Raw genomic sequence first — 11,127 nt, 5'->3', positions numbered from 1 at the left:
CATTTCAGGGATATCTCATAACAGTGCTGATACATTTCAAGGAACACTTACTTTTCTAAATATCTGTATGTATCATTCACACATCTTTGGTTTCAGCTACCCTGATGTCTCCCAGTCTTGCCTCAAGGTATATTTAAGCTCCAAGTACCTAGTTATGTACTAAAATGCCACATTCCTCTGGCGACAACTACTGCAAAACTCTAAAATGTTTTAGAAGTCATGCAGCAGCTCATGGCTTGACATCCTTTTAGTGCCTCCCAAATAATACCTTCCATTTTTCATGTGCCCACATCTCTACAAAGTGAATGCTGTGCATCTCATCTTGTACTGACATCATACACATAAGAGAAGCAATGATGAACAGTTCAATTACCTTTGAAAATCTGAATGGAAAGGAGAATGCCCTGTGTATATACAGTTGGCCCTCTACATTTGCAGGTTTAACTTTTGAGAATTTTATTATTAGCAAATTTGCAAATTTGATTAATATATTATCTCTAGCAATCTGTAGGTCCTCCAGGGTCCTCTAAGGTTAACTTCTGTCAGAGTCACATAGGAGGACCTAGAGATGCCTAAAGACAGGGCCGGCCCAAGGTAATTTTCAAGTATAGGTCAACAGAATTTTGGCGCCCCCCCCCCCCCAACCAATCACTGAAAAATAAAAGCATTGGATAAGTGAAAATGTTGGATAATAGAAGGGATTAAGGAAAAGCCTAAATAAAAAACAACACTCTGAAAACAGGAAATCCAAACAGGAAACAATCAGGGCCAGCTAACACCTCCCAACCAAGGATGCCCCCAGGGAGGAAGCAGCCAGGCTTTGAATCTGCAAGGCCATTAAATGCTAATCAAGCTGTCCAGTTGCAACATTCACACTAGCCTCAAACAGACAAGAGCTCTTTCTCCCACCCTGGACTTTCCACAGATATATAAACCCCACTTACCTAGCTACCAACAGACCTCAGAACTCTGAGGATGCCTGCCATAGATGTGGGTAAAACGTCAGGGGAGAATGCTTCTGGAACGTAGCCAGGCAGCCATTAGACATCATGACTAGAACTGTTGGGAGTTGTGATACAGTAACAACTGGAAGGCTGCAGTTTGTTCTGTTTAGTTAGAATAGTGGGGTTTGAAGTTAGATGCAAGGCTTGTGTATAGGATGTCTTCCTTTTCCACAACCTCAGAATCATGGAGTATGGTGGAAGCTCCTTAGAAGCTTTTAAACAGAGGCTGGATGGCCATCTGTCAAGGGTACTTTGATTGTGCTTTTTCTGCATGGCCCATGTAGTCTATTCCAACTCTATGATTCTATGATTCTATTCTATGATTCTAGGTGCTGTTGGATTGCAATTCCCATTATCCTCAGTCCACATGGCAAAAAAAAAAACAACCAAAAGTGATGGGAGTTGTCTTTCAATAACATCTGGGAATTGAAATTAGGTAAATACTAAAGAGCTATGACCACTATGAAAACAAAATAGTTGGCCCTCTGTATCCACAGATTCTCTGTCCATGATTTCAATGGTTCTTTGAAGGGAACCATAAGGCTGATGTGACCCTTGATTAAAGCTAGTTTGACACCCCTGTTGTAAGGAATCTAAAGGTTCTCAGAGAAATGTTCTCTTGGGTTAAAATGGTATTTTTATTCATGGTTATTACATTTTTACAGGGGTCCTGCACCACCAACTCCAGTGAAAATAGAGGTCCTACTGTAAAACTGAATGCATGTAGAAGGAAGAGATGGTAAACCACTCTATGAATCTCAGCTTCCCCCTCAATTAAATAAAGGAAAATAGCATGTACCTATCGCATATCAAGAGAGGATACTCTAGATATGGGAACATCAGGAGTTCAGTTGCCAAGACAACAGGAAATTTAAAAGCACTACAGATTAGATGTTCTCTTGGGCTTTCTGTGTTTTTATATTGTAAGTGCTTCTACCTTTTTCAGGTTACTCTAGAAAGTAATAGCTTTTCCTTGAAAATAATCTTTCCTGATAGCGTTCTATATTTTGTACCCAGGCGTGGGCAACAAATGGGACTTACGAAGGTGCCCTTGCAAAGCTGGGGGATGGGGCATGTACACACACACTGTGGTTTATTTCCTGATTAAATAAAGAGTTCTCCTTGACCTCAGGCAGCCTTGGGTAGGAGGCAAAAAAATGGCAAGATTGCATCACCACACACACATACACCTTGTGTTTTTATTAAAAAGAAAAGTGTTAGGAATGACAGGTACTTGGACACCCCAGAAATTGCTTTGGGGGGGCACTTGAGATATGTGAATCACACTTTCCACACCCTGATCTAGCGCAATTTTGTAGCATGGTTTAATCTTGCTTTAATCTTTAATGATATCTGTATTCTTTGTGGAACCAGTATACAGTAAGAATCTTGTAACTGCAGAACCCATATTTTTTCTCAGTTTTCCTTAAATCTGCCTGGGGAAAAGCAGTCTCTTTAGGAATTTGCTAGGTTCTCTCGTGCAACTCTATTATATGCTGGGACCAGAATCTAGATAATGTAATGGTTGTATCCATGGTTTCATGTAATCACAATCCAACAAGAAATATGCCCTACCATCTTTGATATGGGGCATTACTGAATATCTAATCTCATCTGGAATTTATTCATGGGTAGTCCAAAATCAGGATATAGGCCATAAAAACTACATCAAATCATTATCACCATCCCATCATTTAATCTTTTCCCCAATATTTTGACTCAAAAGTGATTTAAAAATTAATAAAACCAGTACATATTAAAAATATTCAATACTGAAAAAATATGTATTATATTCTACAGATACCCACAAACATGAAGAAAAAGAGAGAATTTATAAAACAAATCTTATTTAGAGTTTAAACCAATGAAAATTAATTAAAAGACAGCATATAAAAATCAACTCAACATCACACCATTAAAAACCTATCACAGTAAGTTCCTTAACTATGAGTTGTTTGCAGGCCTGTAGCGAGGGGGGGGGCGGGGTTAGGGGTTCAACCCCCCCCCCCGAAATTTTTCAGGTTATAAAAAAATCCTGGTTTACTCATGAATTTAAACTGGTTAACCAAATCCCCATGCTAAGTCTATGAGATGCAAAACATTAAGAGTCCCTCCATGCACTATCTCAAGAAGATATTGACAGGTTTGTAGCGGGGGGGGGGGGTGCTAGGGGTTCAACCCCCACCCCCCAAAATTTTCAAAACCCCTCCCGAAATTTTTTCCCAGCTATGGCCCTGGTTTGTAAGTCGGATATTTGCAACTCTGAGACCAGCTGTTTTTCTTTTCCAAAATTTTGCAAAAGAGTTGTCAGCTCAGAAAAGAAATTGAAAAATGCATATTGTAAGAGCATATATTTAGTAATGCATGCTTTCAGAGAAAAATCATTTATAAACACTCTTTTTGTAACATATGTGCATTCTTAAAAGTATGACAGATAGAATTATGTATTAGAGATGCAGCATTTTTCAAGGTAAAAGCAAGTCAACAAATGCCTGAGCATTTATTCCTTCCCCCCCCCCTCACTCCCCACATTTTGTAGTCCATTCTTTCCAAGCTCAGGATGGAGCTACACTGGAATGAATGAATGAAGATGAGAGAAGGGGAGGGGAGGGGAGATAGATGGATGGATGGATGGATGGATGGTTGGATGGATGGGTAGATGGATAGAAGATAGTATATATAGAAAGAATCTATCACTATGCTGTTTGCCACACAGCTTGAACAAAAATCCAATAGCAATCAAGTCCGTATGCAACCCCTCTACAGTGTGCAAGCTGGTTTCAAAATTAGGCATGGAAAGCTCTCCTTCTTCCCTACTTGGAATGCTAATCAATAGTTTTATTCATTGCGAGAAGGGAGAGACAGGAGGGGGAGACATTACTAAATGCATCCATCTGCATCAGTCCCTACAAAGGTTAACATGAAACTCAAATCCTTTTTAGCTGGAATGCAAATGAGGCCATTACAAGAGCAAAACAATGGCACTTCACTTTGAAATGTAAAGCGCCTGCCAGTCTTCTGCTTCCCGATATGACAACTGCACCCTATTTAACATCCACCCTATTGATCTGAGGATTTCAAAACTTAATTACTTTTCTTTCACTCATATTGTCATTCATGTGGGATGCAGAGGTAGAAGGAAGAGATAAAGAAGTCTCAAGGCTGTGACATATTAACATCTTTATTTAATCTGACCCCTTGCGTGTGGCAGGAAATATCCCGCCAAGTAGCTGTTGTGCCTCCGCTTGAATGCCTCCAGTTAGACCATTAAAGAACACTTCTAAGTCATGCACTCCCAGATTGGGGGGGGGGGGGCGCAGGGGAGGTTCCAGACCGGGCACAATCTGAAGACCTCAACAGCAGATCAGACAGAAGATGACATGGTACATGTTACAACAGCTGTGAAGGCAAAACGCTGTAACAGATGGAGAAGCCACCATCGTTGTGTTAACCACACCACTGGTTGGGATCCTCATTCTGTGAGGACTGTGTGTTGATGGATTGTGCACTGACCTCTACACATTTTAAAAAAACTCACGCACAAGTGTCTTCCAAGAACTTGGAGGACCATCATACTCAGACAACGAGGGATCGCCAAAGAAGAGGAGGAGGAGGAGGAGTAAGAGGAAGAGGAAGAGGAAGCAGCAGCGGCGGCTTCTTAGGGCAGAGATAGGCAACTTTGGAAAATCTAGGGGCTGTTTGATAACTCCATGACATTGTTCCTCTCTCCCAAGAAAAAAGCAAAGCAAGTATTATATTTCTGGTTTGTAAAAATGATGTTTGGAAGCAAAACAAGTTGTTGGGAGGCAAACACCTTATTTTACAGAGGAATCACTTACAATGGAAGCTCTAAGGTCCTGGAGCACAAAGAATGACTGGAGGCCACATTTAGCCTGTGTGCCATATTATGTCACACAAGCCTATTGTATGTGGGGACAGGAATATTTATCTATTTATTAGTAATGTATTAATTACATTGATATTTCCTGCATTTCCTCCAATGAGCTCAAGGTGGTCTGCATGGCTCTCCTCTCGCATCCTAAAAAACCATGTGACAGGTGAGGTTTCTGAGTGAGGACCAGCACCTGGATTTCTTTTCCCAATCCAACACTCTAGCTACGGTGCCACATTGGCTCCAATTGGTTAGCACTCCTAAGCTTGTAAAAGATGCTAAGAGTAAGAGGTGGGCTTGTGTAATTCAGCTGGAGGGCAGTCCGTTTTTGGTATCCAAATTTCATTGGGCACCCAGATTCATTTTCGGGAACCTCCTGAAAATCGGCTAATGGAAACATTTGTTTTCGGCTAGGTAACTAAAAGATCTGGCCCCTTGGCAAGAATGGGGAACTTACGAGGCTCCCCTTTCTTCATTTCAAGGGAATCTGGGCTTGAAGAATGGGGTTAAGGAAGCACCCCTCCTGAGACCCTTTCCTTTCTTCCTTTCAAGAGAGTCTGGGTTTGAGTAACAGAGTTAAGGAAGCACCTTTCCTGGGTTCCTTTTCTTTCTTCCTTTCGAGGGAGCCTGGGTTTGAGAAATAGGGTTAAGGAAGCATGCATTGTGTGCTCCCGAATAGAAGGGAAGAAGCTGCACCCAGCAGCCACATGGGCCATTTCAGGCAAAAAAAAAAAAAAAAACATGGCAGCTGAGCCCCTACTGTTATGGCCATCCAACAAGCAGAACAAGCCAGATTGGCCGAAGGGAACCAAGCAATCCGAATCTGTGCACAAGCCTAGTAAGAGGTCATGTACTCCAATTTCCATTGAAAAGAAAAATATAAAATTTTATGCAAAATATAAAAGAAATCATTTTTCCTAGACACTCCTGGATTTTCACTTTTGTTGTACTCGAATTCCAAGTAATTCTAAATCCTGAAACATATTGATTCTATATTGACCTGTTTTATACATTGCACTGTGTTAAACATTATACTTACTTGTCTAACACAAACAACAGTGTGTATTGTGTCATCATAAAGACTAGTAAATAATCCCACCAACCTACCCCCCAAATCAGAAGAAACAATTTTGATTATACACCAAGTTGGGACCTTAAGGGAACATTAAATGCACATATAATCCACTAGACAGGTTCAGCTAATACAAATATCTAGAAACCTGAAAAGCATATTGCTGATAGACTGTTACACTGTGAGATAAGTAAGTGAATGAGGCTGCAATGTTATGGTCAATGACAACTGATAACTGTTATGTCAGTGGGTAGTGAATCCTTTCCATTTCCAGTCTGAAGGGGAAAGAATTCACTAACTACTGAAATAGCAGGCACCAGTTTGGAGATGGCTTCTATAAGTATCAGAATAAAACCCAGAGGAGATTCACTAGCCATCAGCGCCCCCCCCCCCAACACACACACACACCTTTTTGTGGGCGACATTGCCAGAGTATGAACCTCATCCCTGTGCTTCTACCACTGACTGGCTACTGTTGTTACTAAGTAGCTATTTAAGATTGGTGTTGTTTTTGTCTGTAAGTACAGACCTGCTACTCAAGACAGGTGGAGGAAAATAATATCATTCTCAAGTGTAGACTCATTGATGATACATCTTTCATGGTTTCAGCTGGGAACTGAAGGTACCCATAAATGGTGTTCTCAGTTATGTTTTTTCCCCAAGGTTTATCCAGTAGTAAATTATTCTGGCTTTCTTGACTTCTTTTCTTCCTATCACTGGGTGGCTTTTGTAGTTGGAGAAATGCCTGCTGCAAGTGTTCAAGTTGTAAGTCCCTGTTTAATTAATCTAATGAAATAACAATTACATTGCACTTTAGACCACTTTAAACCAAGACCAGAAAGCACTTGTGACCACTTTCCACTTGAGACATTTTTACATGACTCCAGGCATATAGTTATGTACAACAGGTATAAAAATCAAACATTTGCCAATAACAAATCAGAATTTGCAAAGTTTGCTAAATAGACTGATTTTCCTTTTTGTGGAGTATGGTTAAAAGCTTTTCCTGCAGCTCACTGTAAATACTGCAAGTTGATGCTACCAGATTTGTGTAAATGGGTGGCAATCAGAAAACCTTCTACGATTTCCAAATTTTTCACTTCCCCAGCACTGAGCTATGGGGACCCCATTTGAGATTGGGACTCACAGTTTAAGAAGCAGTGCTCTAGGCAATGAATTCTGTAGGATGTTCTGGGTAGAAGTTGCAAGAATGTGGAGCAGCCAGTGAGCTTTCAATATATTGATGTCCATTATGCTCCATGGCAGCATGAGTACTCAAAAACCAGACAGGAGACAATATAACATATAATATCTTTATTAAGGCAAATATAAATCCAGAAGAAAATAGAGAGTTTGAGGAGGAAATAGTTCTTTCTGAAAAGTCAAATATGATCCCAGATGGATGATAGGAAAGGTCCGATATTATAATCCACAATGAGAACTCGTTAGCTCTCCCAAGCAATCAAAATCCATGAATGGCAACAAGGAAACAAGGCTGACAGAAAACAGAGCTCTATCCTCAGGCAATGCTTTGAAGCGATCAAGGCAGCAGGTTGTCAAAACAGAGGCAAACTTGAAACAGGAAAGGGAAATAACAACTGGAGTAAGATCAAGGTCTCCTCGCGAGTCACGGCACTGCTCGGCCCGACTGGAACTGGAACTAGAAAGACTTGGCTTGGAAACTGGGGCTTGATGGAGCTACCTCACTCCAGTTTAGCAACATTGACACCGCAAAGACTCTACAGTGCAAAACGCTTTTAAGGATCCTAAACCGAATCCCAAGTAGGGAGAGCAATACTCCCAAAAATTTCCCATGGGGACTCTAATCATTATCCCCTCGAGATGCCAGACGTTGACTTCTACAAAGACTTTGTTTGAAACTCCTCTCACGACTCAAAAAGTCTCTCCTATTAAAAACCTCATTCTCAGGCGAACTGGGAACATCTGGCCCAAACAAGGGAAACTCCCTTCCCATTAACTGCTCTTCCTGGCAGATTTCTCCAGGCACCTGGAGCTGTAAAGGGTTTTTCGAACTGGGTGAAAAGTCATAGTAAGCCCCATCTGTGTCAGAGTTCAACTCCTGATCAGGCTCCGAAGCCATGGCTGGCTCTGGCTAGGGTATAACACCTGAGTTGCCAGAGTAAAAACTCAAGATGGCTCTCATCCTTTTAATGCTTGTGTAAAAGAGGAAATCCCAGTAGGTGTTGTTTGTCCCTCTTCTGTAAAACCATTAAAAGGACAGAAACTATCTTCAGTTTTCATTCTGGCAACTTTGTATAGACAATTGAGCTCCAGAAATACATAAATGTCATTCTCACACCATGGAAAAGCTTACTGTGGCCTGAGAACAATATACTTAAGCATAAACACTTCTCTGATGCAAGACCTTTGGGCATTCACAATGGAAAATACTTATTTGTACTGAGGGTTTTTTTAAAAAAGCCAATTGGCAACATCTGAGATAGAATCATCCTCTCCCTTTGCCGCAGAGAAATGTCACCTACTGCTTACCATTTTTCTTTTCTTCACTTACACACTCTGTGACCTTTGTTGTCTGGATAGCTAATAACCTATGTGTAGGTAGTTGAATTGTTCCTTGTTTCTGTCCGTACCTATGTTTTAAAATAGAAGCAGAGGAAACAATGATTAAAATGGCCAGAATGGTTGTAAACAGGCCTCATTGCAAATGTGCCTCTTTTCTCCTTGAGAGGATTTCATTGCTGGCAGCACAAAAGCTTTTCTAGTGCTTTTGAAAATCTGCCGTCATCTGCTTTTACAATGTCCAGCCCTTGCTAAGCAGTAGTCCTACGTTCTCAGCGCTAGTTGTCATTCTTTTGGCAGGCACAAGCCCTTGCTGTTTAGTGTTGTCGTATTGCATTGCTGCAGTAATGGAATCACCAGCCTTCCCAATATACACTCTTGCCAAGGAGACGTTCTCTCAGCCATCAAACAAAAGGGGATGCTTGCTACGAGCTACCCAGAAAATAAAAGTCACACCGCATGTGTGAGTCAAGGGAGGAAGAATGGAAGGAGCATAGCTGGCACAATGACATTTGTCTCAGAAGAGAAAGTAAATCCCATTACGGAAGTGAACAGAGGCAAATAATGCATCAAACTGTGAAGGCTTTTTGGCTTAACCTGAACAGCATCACAGAAAACTCAACACACAGCTTGCAAGAACTGGGGTTTGCTTGCTTGTTTTTTAATCCCAGCACCTTTTCAGAGAAAATATATTTTCAGTTAATAATACTCCATCTCATTGCCTGTACAAGCCCAATGCACTTATTTGTAAAATCTCTTAACATGTGGGCTCCCTTAAAAAAAAGGTTGCCTCAGAGTACATGCCACACATTGAACATTTTATTGGACTTTGGATGACATGTAGAAATTAACAAACAATAAGAGGATTACATGAAAACCACGATAGTTTTCTAGGACAAAATTCAAACAAAAGAATCAGATTCTGTGTACAACCCTGGACCTCAGGTTTCATCCTACCATAAGGCCAAGGAAGGTGGCTGCTTCAGTATCAGATGTGGAGTGTCATGAAGGGACAGATAATCAACTATTTCATTTTTAATTACAGTAGAGTCTGACTTATCCAACACTCGTTTATCCAACGTTCTGGATTACCCAATGCATTTTTGTATTCAATGTTATAAAGCCCTAAACGGTTCTGGCCCAATCTACTTGTCCGAACGTATCTCCTCCTATGAACCAGTAAGATCACTAAGATCATCTGGAGAGGCCCTGCTCTCGGTCCCACCTGCCTCACAGGCGCGGCTGGTGGGAACGAGGGACAGGGCCTTCTCGGTGGTGGCTCCCTGGCTGTTGAACACCCTCCCTGGAGATATCCGACAGGCTCCTACCCTGCTGGGATTCAGAAGAGCCATGAAAATATGGTTATGTGCCCAAGCTTTTGATGAGTAAATGACAAAGTTGACATGGCCTGATTTAAGGATGAAGCATGAGGATCTCGGACAAATGGAATTAATTATATATACGTTTTAAAGGTTTTTATAATGTGTTTTAACAATGTTATTAATGGATCTGTTTATATTGTTTTGTTTTTATGATTGCATTTTGGGCATTAAATTTTGCCAATTTTTGTAAGCCGCCCTGAATCCCCTCGGGTGAGAAGGGCGGGGTATAAATATTGTAAATAAATAAATAAATAAATAAAATTTCAATACATTGTGATATTTTGGTGCTAAATTCATAAATACAGTAATTACTACATAGCATTACTGCGTATTGAACTACTTTTTCTGTCAAATTTGTTGTTAAACATGATGTTTCGATGCTTAATTTGTAAAATCATAACCTAATTTAATGTGTAATAGGCTTTTCCTTAATTCCTCCTTATTATCCAACATATTCGCTTATCCAACGTTCTGCCGGCCCGTTTATGTTGGATAACTGAGACTCTACTGTATCTAATTATATTAATGTTACTACTAGATGGAGAGAAATGCTGGTAGGTTTTTCCCCTCACTGACAAGAACTGCTCAGTTGAGCTTGAATACCTAAATGGTGAGTGTGTGATGACTCATGGGCCTTGTAGTCCTGCTCATGACATTGTGATGCCTGATGAAGAAGAAAACTTGGGTTTTTTACCTTCCCAGTCAGAACTGGAATCTTCCCAGCCAGGTTCTTCCCAGCCAGATCTGGGAACCTTGCACCTGCAAGAGAGTTGTGTTCCAGAAGTATGTCAAACAAACCCTGAGCCTACATCTCCTGTGTTTTCTCGCCATGAGTTTTGTAAACAACAGAGAGGTTTGGAAGCGGCCTCGCGCAGGAGTGCTAGAATAGCTGCTAAGAATTTAGCCAATTAAGCCTGCTTTCCGTGAGAATCTTTAAGGAGTCAAACATCTGGTCTCAGAGATTAGCTTTGTTTCTGGTTCCCAGAGAACTGCTCTCGGCGGGAAAGTTAGACTCTATATAGGTGTTTTAACCGCGAAGTAACTTCGCGGAGTCAATTCGTCAGCCTCCGGAGCGAGTTGTGTCTGGACAGCGCGCTCCGTTCCAAGCCTCGTTCCTGTTCAAGCCTTGTCCTTGTTCTCAAGCCTTCGCTCCTGCTTCCCAGCCTTGTTTACCTTCGGACCTTGCCTCGCCTTCCAGGACTAAACCTTGCCTTGTTTCACGGATTTTACCAAGTA

Source organism: Anolis carolinensis, chromosome 1, assembly GCF_035594765.1.
Source record: "Anolis carolinensis isolate JA03-04 chromosome 1, rAnoCar3.1.pri, whole genome shotgun sequence".
NCBI lineage: Eukaryota > Metazoa > Chordata > Lepidosauria > Squamata > Dactyloidae > Anolis > Anolis carolinensis.
This window is presented reverse-complemented; position numbering follows the sequence as displayed.